General features: G+C 44.5%; 1 protein-coding gene across 2 annotated transcripts in view; it reads right to left on the bottom strand.

Annotated features, from left to right (window-relative positions):
- Nucleotides 1-10,022, bottom strand: part of LOC126652448 (ubiquitin-associated protein 2-like) — a 59,558-nt gene extending 49,536 nt beyond the window's left edge. Inside the window, exon 1 of one of the 2 annotated variants that reach the window (XM_050339206.1) lies at nucleotides 9,790-10,022. The gene's annotated coding sequence lies outside the window, so the exon portion shown is untranslated. The remainder of the gene's footprint in view (nucleotides 1-9,789) is intronic. The other variant, XM_050339204.1, reaches the window with a different exon arrangement.
- Between the last annotated feature and the right edge of the window lie 7,514 nt (nucleotides 10,023-17,536).

Genomic DNA, 17,536 nt, shown 5'->3' with positions numbered 1-17,536 from the left:
TCTTTTCCTTTTGTGCCTCCAGTTCTCCTCTCCAGCTACCTGTAGGGGGAAGGGGGAGAGCAAGCAGCAGCATTGTTTTAGTGGGAACACTAAATTGGAGAATACCATTCCTAAACCACGAGAATAGTCACAAAGTTATTCAGTCAAGGATTTCTCACAATGCCAGGGCTGGGAAAAGGCTGCAGGACACTGCCTCACGATGGCATGACTACTGTACGTGTACAAGTCTAGATTTTACTGCTACGCTGTAGCATGACATAAGCATGAGAAAAGAGAGTGGAGGAAAACTAACATGTCTATAAAGCATCAATTCAATGCATTTTCCTCAAGTGCTGTTGTCTCAAGTACCTCACCACCTTTATTACTGCTTGAAAAGGAAAAAGTTTGCTAGTCAGATATTCCTCAGGAGTGGTGCTGATTACTCAGTGTCTGTACTGCCCCAAGCCAATACCACCAAACCTGAGCTTCTGGATCCTAGGAGGATTCCTGTCTCATCTTAGTTTTCTACAGTAAGTATGAAGAATATTGATGGCCAGAAGTAGACCTTCATCACTGACAGAACACTACAGGAGAGAGAAACCATACTGTCAGTATGCTTTCATGTTTTACCAAGAAAAGAGGATTGCTGGGAGTGGCCAGAGTACCAACACAAACATATAAACTAACATATACACTTCCAGTTATGTTAGCAAAGCATACTGAATAAAAAAAGTGAACGCTCTTCTTAAAACCCACCAAGATGTTTGTTGAAATTATTATTCTGTCAAGTCAATCTATAATTAGCATAGAACACTCCCCAATCTACAGAAATTAATAATTTCTAATTACCAGTAAAAAAAGTTCATTTCAAGGATTACTATTTTAAAACTAATGTAATACAAAGGAAGAAAGAAATATACAAATAGGTCTTACAAATAAAAGAAAAGACAGCATCGGTTTGGAAGACAAAGGAAGTGCCCACCATCAAAAAACTGTAGTTAGGCAAAGGCTCACAAATCCAGAGCCCCTCTCAAAAGTATGATGTGGAAGGGGGATTGAACAGTGCATGTTTTCCATAAATAGAGCAAGTTTCAATCATGAAAGTTAAGCAATATGATTAGCATTACTTAAAGAATAAAATCTTCCAATCTCACAATATCTATCTTTGCTGTTAACCCAGTGTCTCTGCCTAACAGATGTATTTTACATTTTAGTATAGACTGATACCTATCTTTGCTTTAATCAAAATCTGCCAGCTATACCCAGTAAACATCCAACAGAATTACCCTCAATTTCTTTATAACTCTTCAAATTTCAGAAGCACCAAGTGCCCTTATTTATACAGAAATTTTTGAAGGAGGAATCTAAATTTCCCCAAATTTAACTTTCACTGGTATTTAAAAAAAAAAAAAAAAAAGACAATTGCACTTGTCTTAGTTTAACAAGACAAAAATGTTTGCTAAGGAGGGTGGGTTAGGGAAAAAAAACAAACTCCTCCCTCTAAGTTATAATAACTTTGAAATGAAGAGGCTTCAGGTCTTCAGGTTTGGAAAAGAAAATAACAGCTCTTTACTAAATGTATATATAACAACACAGAACAAGTAACTTTTCCGTAACCTTCACCGAAAACAATGAAGTACTTTATGCCTTTCGGCACAGTTATAACCACACCCAGCAGGGGGCGCTGGCGCGCAGTGGGAAGCAGGGGCTGCAGTGGCTCACTCACTGTCACCAGGGGGCGCTATTGGGCCCCAGCAAAATGCAGGAGCTGCAGTGACTCCCTTTCAAAGAGCAGGGGATGCTGTTGTGCCTCGGGAGAAGAGGAAGCTGCAGTTACTCACTGGCGGCTGGCAGGGGGCACTGTTGGGCTCTCTGAGAGGTGCAGGAGCCAGTCAAGGGAGCAGTGTCGACCTCAAGACAAACCCCACGTGGCAATGGCGGGTCTCAGCAGCAGCAGACGGTCTGGGACCTCAGGATGAGCACCACAAGGACTCTCTCACCATTTCTCAGAGTGGAGGGGGTTAGAAACTCCTCCGCAGATTTGTGCTGGTCCTCAGAAGCTCCAAAAGGTGCCCAGGCAGTGGGGGCAGTCCTCGGAGCAGGCATCACAGGGCACATGGGGTCGAGGGACAAGCCGGGACCCACTCCTCCCAAGATACTCCAAGATAGTCTCATCAAAGCAACCACTAAATGCTGAAGGCAATGGAACCAGAGGGGGATGGAAATAGGAAACAGTGGAAACTGAGGTCTCCCTTCACCCCACCAAAGAAGCAAGAGCAGAAGTGAGCAAATTTCCCCCCCTCCAGTCTACCGCCCAATGCTCCCCACACCCCCTACACACCTGGGCGGTCACTCAGCAGTGACTACATGGGAGGATGGGGTTTCCCTTAAGCAATTTAGCTGGTGTGCCAAGGTTATTTAGCCTTTCAATAGGACAGTCATTAAGGTCCAAGCTAGAAAAACAATGAAGGTTGATGTTTATCTTACCCTAGTAGAGACTGTTGGTGTGGAAAATTCACCAAAAAGTATGAAGCTATGACAGCACCAAAATTGGAGAAGTCTAGGCAACTTCCACCTAGGGCTTTATCTTTCACACCACCAAGGCAATCTTCAGACTGCTAAAAACCTGGTTAGCAAAACCCACCCAGCTCTGCTGATATCAGAAGACAACACTCCTGATTTGTCCTGGTTCTGGACAGTCAAAAGGCAGTGAATGTCCTAGAAGATTCAGAAGACTCAACCTTGTTTCAAACATCAATATCTACAAAGTCACTATTCTCATCTTTTGATGCCTTTCTGCAAGAACATCACCATTTTAGATAGCAACCAGCTGAACTTCCACATGCAAAAAGAATAAAATCCTGCTTCCTGTCCTAACTAATTATAAGCCTCATGTTTGCAAGGACCTGCAAGATGCACTAGTTACCAGCACTTACCATTGACTATGTAATAAATACTGGTTGTAATTCATGTCAAATAGGTGAATATAACCCAGGAGGGAAGAAAAAACAAACGGATTGTAAAACTTAATTGCACCCCCATAAAGACATAATACAGATCACTACCCTCCCTGTTCCCTGTCCTCCTAAGAGAAGAATTATGTCCCACCCAAGATCAGGTCAAATAGTATGATGGTGCCTTATGTCTTAACGTAGAGATAACCCATTAGTCTAAGCTGTGAAAATAAACATATGGTGAATACCTAGAATAGCGATGTAAACATATATGCATGTGATATAATTAATATGTATAAGATGTTCTGAAATAAAAATCGGACTTACACCCTGTATCAAGTGTGGTAGACTTAGGAAGATTTCCTGTCTGCACACCCAGCGCTGTTGGCTTTTACCATATAATAAATTCCAGTCTGAAAACTAATTATATTTCGAGCTCTGTTTCTCACAAATTGGGGATATTTAGAGACTGTTTCTCACAACTATAATGAAACTTCAGGTAACAAAGACAGTTAGACTAACTGCATGTTATTTTCTATCTAAGCACCACTCTCAGGACCATCAGAACTAGAGGATCTTATTAGACCATAACACAGACCAGACCACAGTTATTGCCATGAAATAGACAAAAAAAAAAAAAAAAAAAAAAAAAAAAAGAGAGAGAGAAGGCTGAACTGGTTGACATAGAAATATAACATAGAAAATAGGAATTCTCTCTGAGAGGCAGCCATCATGGGGATCCTGTGAGGAAGGGGCAACAGCAAGTTCACTTTTAAAGTATGTTTCTTTGTTGAGGAATACTTTAAGAAAACTTCTTGCCTGTCTGATATTCTAAGACCTGAAGAAAAAATTAAATACATATTCCTGTCATCTTTGATAGAAGGATTTAATTTCTTGTCCTCTCATAGAAAAGGCTTTTCTTATGCAAACCCTCTCTAAAAGCTACCAAAGTAGAAGAGAGAATGTATTCCCATCACTGAGCACACCATATGCTGTCCTGAACCATCAACTGACTCAATATCTTGGGTCAGAGAACATACAGAGACCACAGTGGCTCAGAGGTGGTCCCTGGTACTTGCACAGCCATGCACAGACTCTACTTCCTCTTGCTACGGGAAGAAAGGAACAGCTCCATTTCCAAGAAGTCTGCTCTCTTATTTTCTAGCCTAAAGAGATAAAAGAAAATATTAGCCAAGTCAGTACACAGTATACTCTCTGTTTAGTCCATCACAACTACATTCAGTGGTGAAGAATCATCAGTATTGCAAATCTCTTCATACCAGTTTCTCTGGGTTTGGAACAATCAACAAAGAAAAACAGAAAAGGTAAAGCCCTTGATATTTTCCCTCCCAAGGTTTCCTTAAGCAGCATCCACTGAAAGGGCACTACAGCGTCTACGACTTCCAAAAAGCAGCAGCTAGCAGAACTACAGCCTGGACATCCCCTGCAACAAATACTCAGACTGAATTATACACTGCATTATCTAGGAGGCCTGTAAAAAACATTAACTAGTTCTTCACAAAAGGAAAGGTTTATTGTAACCGAGGAAAAAAACCAGGTTTTTCAGGGATGGAAATAATTACTCTCTGCAGCCAGAACACAGCCTTCCTGAAGTCACACAAGTGAAGGATGGCTGAGCACAGTTTGGGACAAAATATCATGACACGAGTTTTAGTTCACATTTGGGCGATGGCTGTATATTCATTCAAAGTTCAATCCATAGTGCAGGTAGAACCCAAACAGTTTATTCCATTAAAATCAATTTTCAGCTCATATCTAATACCACACAACTGCAAGCTGTCACCATAGAAACAGTACCGAGAACTAAAAGCTGTAAGAGATCATTTTTATTTCTTTGCCAACTCTGGATTGCTCCTTCTGTGGTCACAACCATTGTTAGCATTTTGTCTAGCTTTAAACAAGGGGAGGGGGGTTATAGTTTCCTTTGATAAAAAACCTCACCTTGACCTGCTTCAGTCAGAAAACTTGATTTTACTCCAGGTTTTCCTACTTTATTTTGAGCATTATTTTTCTCATGATCACAACTTCTCAACTTGGTATCATGTGTAAATTCACTTATTCTTGTTATGTTGCTCTAGAATTTTCCATGAGGCCAGGTCTATGCAATCTACGCCAATATGATACCAAACTATCCAATAGAGATGAAGGATTAACAATCTTTACAACTTCAAACATACTACACACTAGAAAGGAGCAGGTAAATAAAGTGCCCTCCACACAATTTTATCAAAAAGTCATCCAAGCTGTTCTTGTGTGTTTAACATTAAAAAGATTAGGAAACTGTTGCAGTTTTGGTGGGGTTTCTGGAGGGTCACTCCCGGCCGCTCTGTGAAGGTTTCCAGGGCTGAGATCACCCCCCCCGCCACCCGTTCCTCGTGGCAGGGAGAGGCGGCGGAGGCCCCTATGCCAGGAGACAGAGACCACACAGCACGCAGGGAGTCCAGCAGCCAAGAGAGCCAAAAAGAGCTTTATTGATCTAACAACGGTTTAAGTACCTTTTGGAGGGATCACAGGGTGACCAGTGAGAATACAGGACATCTTACAAACAACCAATGATGACAAGGGGTTAACAACCAATAGATGAGTTTCTAGTTATCTCTCAGACATTCCACAGGTACAGTGAGGGGTTTATGGGAACAAGAAGGGTTACACAAAGGTTTAAAATCACCATCTTGGACACGTGGTCAATTTAACAATATTACAGGCTCCTTCATTCCTTTTATGTAGCAGAGTTACCCCAACAGGAAACTAAGTAAAAAATGGGAGATAAATTTCATTTTGCTTTTTTAAAGAAGGTAAGTTACATATGATGTCAAACTGTCCAAATTTGTATCACACTTAATTCAGTATTTATTTTCTTTCCAACAGAAGTGGGGGTGAACTACCCTTAGGTTGGACTTATATGTTGTTTGGCTGCCATGTGTTTTCTGTCTCCAGAAGGAGGTTCTCACTCTCCTCTAGCATTTCTTTCCAAGAATGGGCAAAAGAACCTTTTTTTTAAGTTCAAAAAATCTGAATTAGCAAATAGTTTTTCTTTAAAATTTCCTTCCTATTGATAGACCATTAAGAATTTTTTTCACATAAATTTATTCATTCATTTTCTTAAAGCTTACATTTCCTTTAAATATATTTTTGTATTCTGCACTAAACTAACAGCCCTTGATTCCACAGACATGCTGACTTTATATACTGTGCAATGCAACATTATAATACCTAAGTAGAAAGTCTGTTTTCTAAAACATGCCAAGAAGATATTAGTCACCTATTTTACCATCAATCTAAAAGACCAAGCACTCTGCTCCAAGATCAAGTTATTCATTTTGAAAGAAATGGGACTTGTACTCTTCACATCTCAGTTTATTTATATTAATTGCAGCATCTCACTCTCAGAATTCTGAGACTGCACCTGGAATATACTCTTTGTTAACTAAGGTGTTCAATTCTAGCAACAGTATTAAAATATTACAGGTATTAGCTGTAGAGATCATACTGCACCTCAGCCTAAATTCTCCTAAATGCGGTATGTACATTAATCCATCATTTACAACCCACACATTTCCAAAACAGAACATACACATGACTTGAGCGATTTTATCACTATCAGACAATCAAATGCTTGACCTGTTTCTTTCCTCACAGAACTGCTGAATTATAGCCTTCAGTTCAGTTAGAGCAAAGACAGCCAATTATTTCTTATTTGCAAGAACAGAAATAATTTGGATTTGAAATATTCATCTTATTGCATTTTCACAGCACTTTAAACACATATGCCAGACACACCCACCCCTCCACCTATCAAGAGTCAAGAACTACTGTTACCACCACCCCTACATTAAATTCAATCCTTAATCCACCTCCTTGTCAAAGGCATGTAAGAGCATATGGCCCTGAGTTTGTCTGAAAGACTACAGATCTATGTCAAGTAGTTTAACCTAGAGAAGAAGAAAGCTTTGAGGAAGGTGTCTCAATGCACATAAATATCTGAAGGGAAGGCACAGAGCCAGGCTCTTTTCAGTGGTACCCAAGACCAGAGGCAATGGGCAAAAAGTGTTTATCATAAAAAAACCATGATTCAGTTAACATTTAAAACCAAATAGAAAGAGGAATCAAAAATGTTTTCAGAAGCCATATGCTTCATTGTATATTATTATATCCACCATCCTCAAAACACTTAACAAAACAAGCACAATAAAAAAATAATAATTCATTTTCTTTGCTCAAAAGCAATCTCAATATGGTCTCTAAAACATTCTACTTCCAGGAACAGTATTTTAGCAATAAGAAATACAACTTCTAGATGAAGCCTATACCACACAGTAAAATTGAAAAAAACCCCTTCCTCTCTCTACAGCTAATAATTAAAAATTTTTAGGAATATGATCATGGCTACTGAATTTAAATGTTACACCTTCAACCACAAGGCTGCCTAACAGATTAAGATGGGTACTTCCCCCCCCCCCAAGCAGGTACAACCTAATAATTTAAATCTGGAGGTTAAGAGAATATTTGTTTTCTCCATTTAACTTTGGATTCAAATACTGAATGATTCTGTAACACAAAATCCATTGAATCTGCATCTTCTACAAGATTTTTTGGTTGGGTTTTCCCTTTGCTTTCATAGATTTTAGTGGTAAATTTTTAACTCTCAAGTCCCCTCAAATTGTCAAACCCTTTTGCAAATCATGGCACCAGGAGCTTTTTTGATGACTGGCCAAAACAATGCAAAGGAAAGTGTAAATTTCTGAATTTCCATGCCTTTGGTTTTATTACTATAAATACTTTTTAAAAAATCAACATACTGAAAAACCACAAGTAGAACAGAGCTTGACAGATTCCCACTCCTCCCTACCTCCTTTAAATTGTTGAGGTTATAAACACAGAAGCTGGTTCACTTTCCACAAAATTAGTTTATACCAGTTAATCCAGTTTCTCAATGTAACCCTCCAGGAGTCCCAAAAATCATTAATGCTGCAAAGTGATTTAGCCTTGCTTGCTTTCAAGTTACCTAGTGTAAGGTTAAAAATAAATTCTTTAAACAAGTAAGGTCAAACCACCACAGAGAGATCAGGTCCAGGTATAAATACTGAGTCAGCCAGGTAGGAATCCAAACCCAGATTCCACTAGAGAATGTGATATAACCAAAGGAATCACTGAAAGGCCCTAGTAAATATTAAAAAAGCAAAGCCTCAGAAGGCCAAGTTGCTACCATTTGTTGTGAAGGGCTCTGTTTCAATGGCAAGTGCTGCTCCCCCTCTCATTCCCTTCCCTCAGATCCATCTCAATTTGTCTTCTTGAAAACAGCTTCTCTCATGCCAGGACAACCTCTCCATTGCACCAGCCACCACCCCCCCCAGAGGCTATCACCTTGATCTGCTGCTGTATTATAAGTAATCAATATTTACTTAAATTGAGATGACTAAGGACTGATTACTGTTTGATAGCTAGAGACAAAGCAGGTCAGCCCTCATGAGCTTCCCCTTACATAGCTCCACACCAAACCTGAAGTTTCTGTTCCCACAAGATTGCATGTTTCTTTGAACGTAACCAAGGAGGCTCTGCATGTCCATACACCAAGCTCAAAGGTGCACCAGGTCCCTTTCTACATCCAGTTTCTTGCAGAAGGGTTTCTACCAGCTCACTTTCCTGCTGTAATTTTCTTCAGCAACAATAGCAAACACAGAAGAGCTTTCTTTTTTTGTTTTTAAATGCAACAAAAGCCAGTCCAATAGTAAAGCCCTGCACTAACTTTCAATTCTCAACAAGCACATATAGTCATGGGTGAGGAAGGACTAGGTAGAAAAGGTTAACAGAGATAATGGTTCATTCATTGACACATCCTAAAGTAATCTAATGTTGCTGTCAATGTGCTATTGTCAGTGAATTCTGTAGCTGTGACAGTGGCACGGCTGCGCTACCGCACTGGTGAAGAAGCACCCGGAAAGGAGATGGGGAAAGAAAACATGAAAGTAACACCCTATACAAGGCACAAATCAATAGTTATTCACCCACTTGTTCCCTTCCCGTGCTGCCAGCCTTCCTTTGGCCCGACTCGAGATTAGAAAGAGGCCCAAAAACACACCTCTCTCAACCAGACGCGCTTCTCCTCTGAGAGGTCCACTGCACCCTCCCCCCTTTCTTCACACCCCCAAGCTAAGGAACCAGAAGAAGCATAAACTTTCAAGAGAGAACCCCCCAGCTGTAACAAGATGAGAAATAAAAAGGGGGTGCAGGACCTCCTCTCGATAATAGAAAAGAGCAAAAAATTAAGCCACCACTCCCAACATCCACCGGGTGGGCTTCCACTCCCCACACGAACCTGGACCGGAGCAGGGCAGGAGCTGCCCGCAGCCACGACCTATTCAGCGGCCCCCGAGGGAATACGGGGGGGAGGGGGAGAAAGGGTGGCAACCTAGAGTAGGGCGAAGTTTCCCTCGGGCGGGCGGCTGTCAGGATAAGTAGGGCAGAGCCGCCTCCCCTCACGCCGCCACCCCCATTTTCCCCCGCAGCAGGCCCGGCGGGGAGGGGCGGCCCCGGCAGACACCCGCCACAGGACAAAAGTTCCGGTATGAGGAACTAGCCCCAGACGGCGGGCCTGTCCCGGGGCCTCAGACCGCTGAGGGTGCAACGGCCGCCTTCGGACCGTTGAGCTGGAAAAGGGCACCAGGCCTCATCTGGGCGCACGAGTCCACCACCGCAGCTGTCGCGCGTTTAAGGGAGACGGTGAGGAGGGATGGGGGAGGAAGGGGTAAGGCGCGCGCGTGGGTCCCCCCGTCACCGTCACTAATACCAGCCCCCACCCCCTCCGGGCGGCAGCCCCAGCCCCCCCACGCGATACCTGCCCAATATGCTCACAAAGCAAAAGCAGCAGCAGCAGCGGCGGCACCGCCCACCACCGTCACGTGACCACCCCGCGCCTGGCCTGGCCTGGCTCGGCCTGGCTCGGCTCGGCTCTCTCTTCTCCACGCGCGCGAGGCTGCGAGGTCACTTCTTGACTCGACGTCACATGACGCGCTCCTCTTCTGCACGCTCCGCCTCACACACCGTTAGCATTCACTCATCACTGACCCTTCTGCTTACCCCGGCACCACGTGAGTAGAGTGGGGGAAGCCGGTCCTTTCCCCCTCACGTGACCGAGGTTCCACCCTTCCTCTCAAACGCTCGCGCAGCGGAAGGGGATGGTCGGTTTTGTATATAGCTGCGCTAAGGTGGTGTGGGGCGCGTTTTCGTGAGAGGTTCTTTTCGCCCTCGGGGGTGTTAGTATCGGTTTGTCACCGTCGCTGACTGCTCCGCGGGCGGCCCTGGAAGGAGGCCGCAGCCGTTCATGGGGTCGATTTATGGAGGGCTGATGCGCCGGCGGAGCCCGACCGGGAGGGGCATCTGCGGGGATAGGCAGCCCCGCCTTAGCGCTGTTAGGCCGCGGGCAGATAAAGGCCTAGCACCACAGGGCCTGGGCGCTGGCGGCATGGGTTTAGGAACAGGGTGAACGTTCAGAATCATGGCTCAGTACCTCTCACTGGCCAAAGGAGCAGTTTAAACTAGGAGTTCTGGGGTTTTTAGGTTTTACTTCTTTTTAAAAGTGGCTTTTCTGCCCTACAGGGTTTTGGCAGGAGTTGTTTATGTCACAGATTTTGAAGCCTGTTCAGGTTGCCAGGTTATGTTCATTACATTTGGTACCTTAGTCCTAGATAATGTTCAAGCTGAAATGACATGGATTCTGGGTTTTCTAGAGCTCCTTTTGTTGTCCCTAATAGCAGTGAGCAGTAAAGCCAATATCGCACACAGAACCAAGGTATTTGTTTATTTCATATTTACGCAAAGATGGATGCTAGCATACCGATTCTCAAAACTATATATACATTTTAGCAAACAAAAAAATCACAGTTCATTGGGTACAAGCTACCTAGTTCTCTTATTAATTAGTGTTCTACCTTCTATTGGTGTGCAAATTGCAGATTGAGCTCTGTGAGGCTGAAGCCCAAAGCAAGAGGCCATGAACTGTTTCCATTCCCTTGCATTACAAAGGACATGGTGACCTGTGGCACCATCAAGGTGACAAGAGACACAGAAGGAGCCTGCGACTCAGCAGGAAGACTCCAGACTATCCTGTGAAGGGTATAAAAGTGCAGGTGGTCCTTTGTTCAGGGCCCTTCCTTTGAAGCTATGAGCCCTGTTTCACTGATAAGGCAGGACCCCATTTCACAACCCCCTTCTCATTCTCTGTAACTCTCTGGGTGAATTGTTAACTCTTTCTGACCCTTGAGATATCACCTACATTAAATATATTCCTCAACATCTGATATCCCAAACAATCCATATGACTAAAGAATCAAAAGGCTCCTTCATGTTCTCCACAGTTCCTGAGACCACTGCCTGAGTGGTCAGGAAATTGGAACCAATATTACTTTTTATTAATAACTTATATTAATTTCTTTTAAATGTTGCCTAAATGGCTGTGGGGAAAAAAAGACTCCAAGCCAAATTAGGTAGGAGATAAGATAAGGATACAAAAGTTTTAATGAACCCCCAGGCTTTTTGGAATACCCCCAGCGCGCTCCCGAAATACAGATGTCCACAGTTTTTATAATGATTTTCACCCAATCCTGTCCAGCCACCACCCAGGTTCTGCCCCCACCACGCCTCTTGGGAATTGGGTCTGGGGGCGTTTTGGGACCCCCTCTTCTTCATCTTCATCTTCATCTTCCTCAGAGCACGTAATGTCCTTGGAGGCCTTCCAGAATTCTAGGCCTGAAGGTTGTTGGGTCTATGGCTATATCTTGTTCCGTAGGGTTAGGGTGTTCTTTTACAATTCTACCTTGAAAAAGAGACTAAACAGGCTATGGAATTTAGGGAATTGATATGGGAATGGGTAACAGGGGTTTGAGCTGGTATGTTAGGGGTAAAGGGATAATATGCTGCTACTCTAAAATCTACATTTACTACATAACTACTTCTAAGGTCTACAAAAATTAAAAAAATCAAAACTCCAAGGTATCAGTGTTACATTCTTTTGCCAGACTGAACACAGGAAGGCCTCTCATTGACATAGAGGAATCCCAGGACAAAGGATAGCTGCACTACAGGAGGAAAAGTGTTAGGAGAGTACACTAGGGACTAACAGAGAACAGCAAGGGGGTGTGTGATGGTTCAGACCTGGCTCCCTGCCAAATGCCCGAGCTCATGGTAACAACCCCTTCCCCCTCTCTTCTTCCCTTAGGGCAAAGGAAAAAAAAACCTATAAAAATTGAAGAACCGGAAACCAATCGAATTATATCAATATATATATTTTTACGTATATTACAATTATATGCAATTAAAATACTATGTACACCGCAAAGGGGCTCCCAAACACTCTCGAAGGGAAAGGGAAAGGGGAAAAAGGGACAAAAACAGAATAGATATGCACAATCAAACCCAAGAACTAGCAAAATAAAGAACTAACAAAACTAATCTCACCACGTCCCTCAGAAAAACAAGATTGCCAGACACGACCAGCACTCTCCAACCTCCCATGTAGTAGACCAGCAGTCGATGCAGGCCTCAACCTCTAGATAAGTGAGACCAACGCAAGGACCCACTGCTCCTGAACCTCGCCGGAAGAGAAGAGAGTGAGGTCTCTAATCTCCATCTTATTTATACCCTGGTTTATGTAAAAATCGTATGGAATACTGGGTAAATGACCACTTCCTTGGTTACGAGCTGGTTACCAGGAAGGCCTAGACTAAAACCGTCGCAGGGTGGCACAGCAGAAGTATGTCAGAGCACTTGGTGCAACTTCTGGCAACCTAAACTGAGTGGTGATGAGACGGATAGCAAAAAAGGGAGGTTGTTTGACTCCCCAAAAAAAAGAGTTTCAGATTGTAAACCAGGAAAAAAGAACTTTTCTCTTTAGGGGTTTTCTTCTGCTGTGCATTTTTCCCATTCTGTTCAGCACCTCTGGTTGCATAAAATGTAGTGATTGTACCCTTCAGGCATCCCTTCTTTGTAAGACATTATAAGACTGGGCTCACTCAGCCTATGTGGAAATTGGTCCCTGCTTGGCACTCTGTTGAGCAGACAGGGTTGGTGAAGGTTATGGTGCACCAGATAGCAGACTGTTAGGCCCCTGATGCCTCCATTGCTAACCTCCCATGGTTTTAGACCTTTTCTGTGGTCTTATTTCCTTTGTGCTGGGGACCAAGATGGCGGGCGGGCAGGCGGCCACACGCTCAGCGTGCTCCTGCAGCTGGGTGGTGGGTGGTGAGGGACCCGCACCTGCTCCCATGGCTCGTCGCCACCCTGCATGCATGGGAGATGCTGCTGCACCAATCTGTGCTGTCGACCTCATGGAGAAGCCGTCAGGAGCTGTGTTTCGACGTCAGAGCGGCGGAGCGGTTAGTGAATGACCGGTGGCCATGCGAAGCCGGTCCGTGGGACCGGGCCATGCTGGATCGGGCCGGGCGGGTGCAGGGCAGGGGCCAGACGGTCCTGGGGGTTCCCCAGACTGTCGGAGAGGGGGGGTGGATGGTCCCGTTCAGAGGGGGGGAAAGATCCCCAGGTCGAGCTGGGCCGGGTCAGGCCGGGCAGGAGCAGGGGGGAGAGCGGACGGACCTGGGGTTTCCCCGGGCCAACGTGGGGGAGCCGGCAAGGCGGCCTAGTTTGGGGGGCTGCGGGTGGACAGTGCAAAGGAGCTTGCAGTGGTACGCTGGGGGATGAGGTTTGGGGTGGGCAGTGGGTTTCTCTGGGGGTTGGGGGGTTTGGGCTGGGCAGGGGCTGTGGAGGGTGCCCAAGCCTAGGGTAGATGCAGGGACCTCTTACACGTGTGCCCACCCTTGCCCAGGGGTATGCCAGGATCACTCCTCTTTGAGCGTTGACGCAGTGGGAGAGTGGGAGTGGGATATGATGGGTTCGGCTTGCTTGTGGCTTCTGCCTAGGAATGTGATGTGTTTTTGTTGTTGTTGTTTTGTGGGTTGTGGGTTTTTGTGTTGGATGTTGGTTTTTTGGGGTTTTTTCGGTTTTGTTTGTTTGGGTTTTGTTTGTTTGTGGTGGTTTTTTTTGGTTGGTTGGTTGGGTTTTTTTATAGCGTCTTAGAGGGGAGCTCAGGGAAAGGAAATGTCCCTGGGTTAAACTGTAGGAAACTGTGAAGGAAAAGTAGGGAAGAGAAGGGCTTGTCCAAACTATTTCTGTATGCCCTTATGAGGTTGTGAGCTGTGCTGATGGTAGCATATGCCTCCGGTAGGGTCTCCCATGCCAGACAGGTCGAAACTGAAGGGTCAAATGTGTCCATGCACAGGATGAGCTCACTAGCCTTACGGCGGTTATCCTGGGAGAAGGACAACTCTAATTTCAAACCCGGGCAGATGGAGCTGGCTTAGCCCTGTAAGGCCATCCATCCAAGAGAAGGATACTCTAATTAAACCTATGTCCTGAAGACCTCATTGTCACTGTCCAAACTTGCTAGGCCCTGGCAGATGAACCTCAGGAGTAAAGGGTGGGACCAGTTTTGCGCAAGCTGAGCCTCACCTAAAAAATCCACTGTGCAGGCTTGAGGGTTATACCCACACTTGTAAAGTCCTGCAGCGACAGGTGAGGGATGAAATGGCAGGTGATAAGGTGCACTGGAAACCGCAGTCCTAACCCTGCACGCAGGCGGTTCAGGACATTGGTCACCTGAGTCTGACCCTGGAGATGACAGACTCACTCGGCAGCATCCTGAATGACCAAGCTACCTTTTTCAAGGAGAGCACTGCTTGCTCCACATGGAGAGGGGCCTAGAAAAGGTGGTCTAACCAAAGCTCATCTCCACCCTTCACCCGGTTGGTTAACTGCGGCCAACGGGCATCTTCTGTTGCGGTCAAATAAAGATTAAAAGGCATACACCTACCTCCAAAGGTGTACTCAAATTAACACTCGCATGCTGGAACATCAGAACCATGCTTGATACTGCGGATAGTGGATGTCCTGAGTGTCGCTCTGCTCTAATTGCCCATGAACTGTCATGACTCAACATTGACATTGCTGCTCTCAGTGAAGTTCGTCTCCATGAGGAAGGCAACCTTAGAGAACATGGTACCGGTTATACACTCTACTGGTCAGGTAAACCCAGATCTGAAAGGCATCTTTCAGGAGTTGACTTCATGATTAAAAACTTTATTGTCTCTAAACTTGAAAATCTGCCGACTGGTCATTCTGATTGTATTATCTCCCTACGCCTCCCACTACACAACAAGCAATAATACTCTTTAGTATATATGCCCCAACCCTCCAAGCTGACCCTGCTGAAAAAGATAAATTCTACAACGACCTACGCCGCCTTATCCAAAAGGTACCTGCAGATGATAAGATCATTATCCTTGGTGATTTCAACACCAGAGCAGGAAAGAACTCTGAAGTCTGGAAAGGAGTACTAGGCAAGCATGGCGTTGGGAACTGCAATGATAATGGTCGCCTTCTGCTAGAGTTTTGTGCGGAGCAGCAGCTTACCATCACCAACACTATCTTTCAGCAGAAAGATAGTCTGAAGACAACCTGGATGCATCCTAGGTCCAAGCACTGGCACCTCATTGATTATATCTTGGTCCGACAGAGAGATATCCGTGATGTTCGTCACACCCGCGTGATGCCTAGTGCAGAATGCCAAACAGATCATCGCCTTGTGCACTGTAAACTTAACCTCCACCTTATGTTCAAACCTAAAAAGGGCAGCATTCCTAGAAGGAGACTTCAAATTAGCAGTCTTGAAACAGCTACAGTGAGGGACAGTTTCCAGGCAAATCTTCAATCCAGGCTTGAAGTTCATTCCACAGATCCCTCTCCCAAAGCGCTTTGGTAACTTATTAAAAATAGCATTCTGCAATCCTCTAAAAGAATCCTTAGGGTTCTCCTTCAAGAAAAACAAGGACTGGTTTGATGAAAACAATCATGAGATCCAGGAATTGTTGAGTAAGAAGAGAACTGCTCACCAAGCCCACCTTGCTCAGCCATCTTGTCATATAAGAAAAGCAGCCTTTCAACTCACATGCAGCAAGCTCCAACAGAAACTTCGTGACATTCAGAACAAGTGGTGGACCAATCTAGTGGAAAAAATGCAATTACGCACAGATACAGGTGACTACAGGGGATTCTATGAGGCTCTGAAAACAGCCTACGGTCCTACACACCAGGTTCAAAGCCCTTTACTCAGTGCAGATGGCCAAATGCTTCTCACAGATAAAGTTTCCATTTTGAATTGATGGTCTGAACACTTTCAGACTCTCTTCAGTACTAGTCGTGTAGTTCAAGACTCAACGATGCAGTACATTTCACAACAACCAATGAAAACTGAACTGGATACTGCCCCCACCATGGGAGAAACTCTTAAAGCGATACAGCAGGTGAAAATTGGCAAGGCAGCTGGGGCAAGGCACCTGAAATCTGGAAGCACAGTGGCCAAGCACTCCATGCTAAGTTTCACGAATTTGTGGTGTGCTGTTGGAAACGAGGTGAACTACCTTTAGACCTTTGTGACGCTGTCATCATCACCTTGTACAAGAGGAAAGGAGATAAATCAGACTGCTCAAATTACCGAGGTATTACTCTGCTCTCCATTGCTGGTAAAATCCTTGCAAGAATTCTTTTGAACAGATTAATACCCACCATAGCAGAAGATCTTCTACCTGAAAGCCAGTGTGGTTTCAGAGCCAACAGAGGTACCACAGACATGGTATTTGTTCTCAGACAACTGCAAGAGAAGTGTAGGGAACAGAACAAAGGACTCTATGTTACCTTTGTTGGTCTCACTGTTGCCTAAATGGCTGTGGGGAAAAAAGACTCCAAGCCAAATTAGGTAGGAGATAAGATAAGGATACAAAAGTTTTAATGAACCCCCAGGCTTTTTGGAATACCCCCAGCGCGCTCCCGAAATACAGATGTCCACAGTTTTTATAATGATTTTCACCCAATCCCGTCCAGCTACCACCCAGGTTCTGCCCCCACCACGCCTCTTGGGAATTGGGTCTGGGGGCGTTTTGGGACCCCCTCTTCTTCATCTTCATCTTCCTCAGAGCACGTAATGTCCTTGGAGGCCTTCCAGAATTCTAGGCCTGAAGGTTGTTGTGTCTATGGCTATATCTTGTTCCGTAGGGTTAGGGTGTTCTTTTACAATTCTACCTTGAAAAAGAGACTAAACAGGCTATGGAATTTAGGGAATTGATATGGGAATGGGTAACAGGGGTTTGAGCTGGTGTGTTAAGGGTAAAGGAATAATATGCTGCTACTCTAAAATCTACATTTACTACATAACTACTTCTAAGGTCTACAAAAATAAAAAAATTAAAATATCAAAACTCCAAGGTATCATCACCAAGGCTTTTGATACTGTGAACAGAAAAGGTCTGTGGCAGATTTTGGAACGTTTAGGATGTCCTCCCCGTGTTGCAGTGATTAAAGCATTAGTAGTAATTTGGTCAAGGCTTGCTCTGCAGGGTGGGCCTGAAAGAGGCCCTGCCAGAAACAAGCTGGGACTTGTTAGAGTTAAGAATGTGCTGACCAAGAAGAAACAATAATCAAAGGATTAAGTCAAGCATGCAGAACCGGTACAAGATGGTTTGTAACTAGAGATAGGATGT

The sequence above is a fragment of the Myiozetetes cayanensis genome, unplaced genomic scaffold (genome assembly GCF_022539395.1).
Source record: "Myiozetetes cayanensis isolate MyiCay16 unplaced genomic scaffold, myiCay2020 scf87, whole genome shotgun sequence".
NCBI lineage: Eukaryota > Metazoa > Chordata > Aves > Passeriformes > Tyrannidae > Myiozetetes > Myiozetetes cayanensis.
Note: the sequence above shows the minus strand (reverse complement) of the source record. Positions and strands in the feature narration are given on the sequence as shown.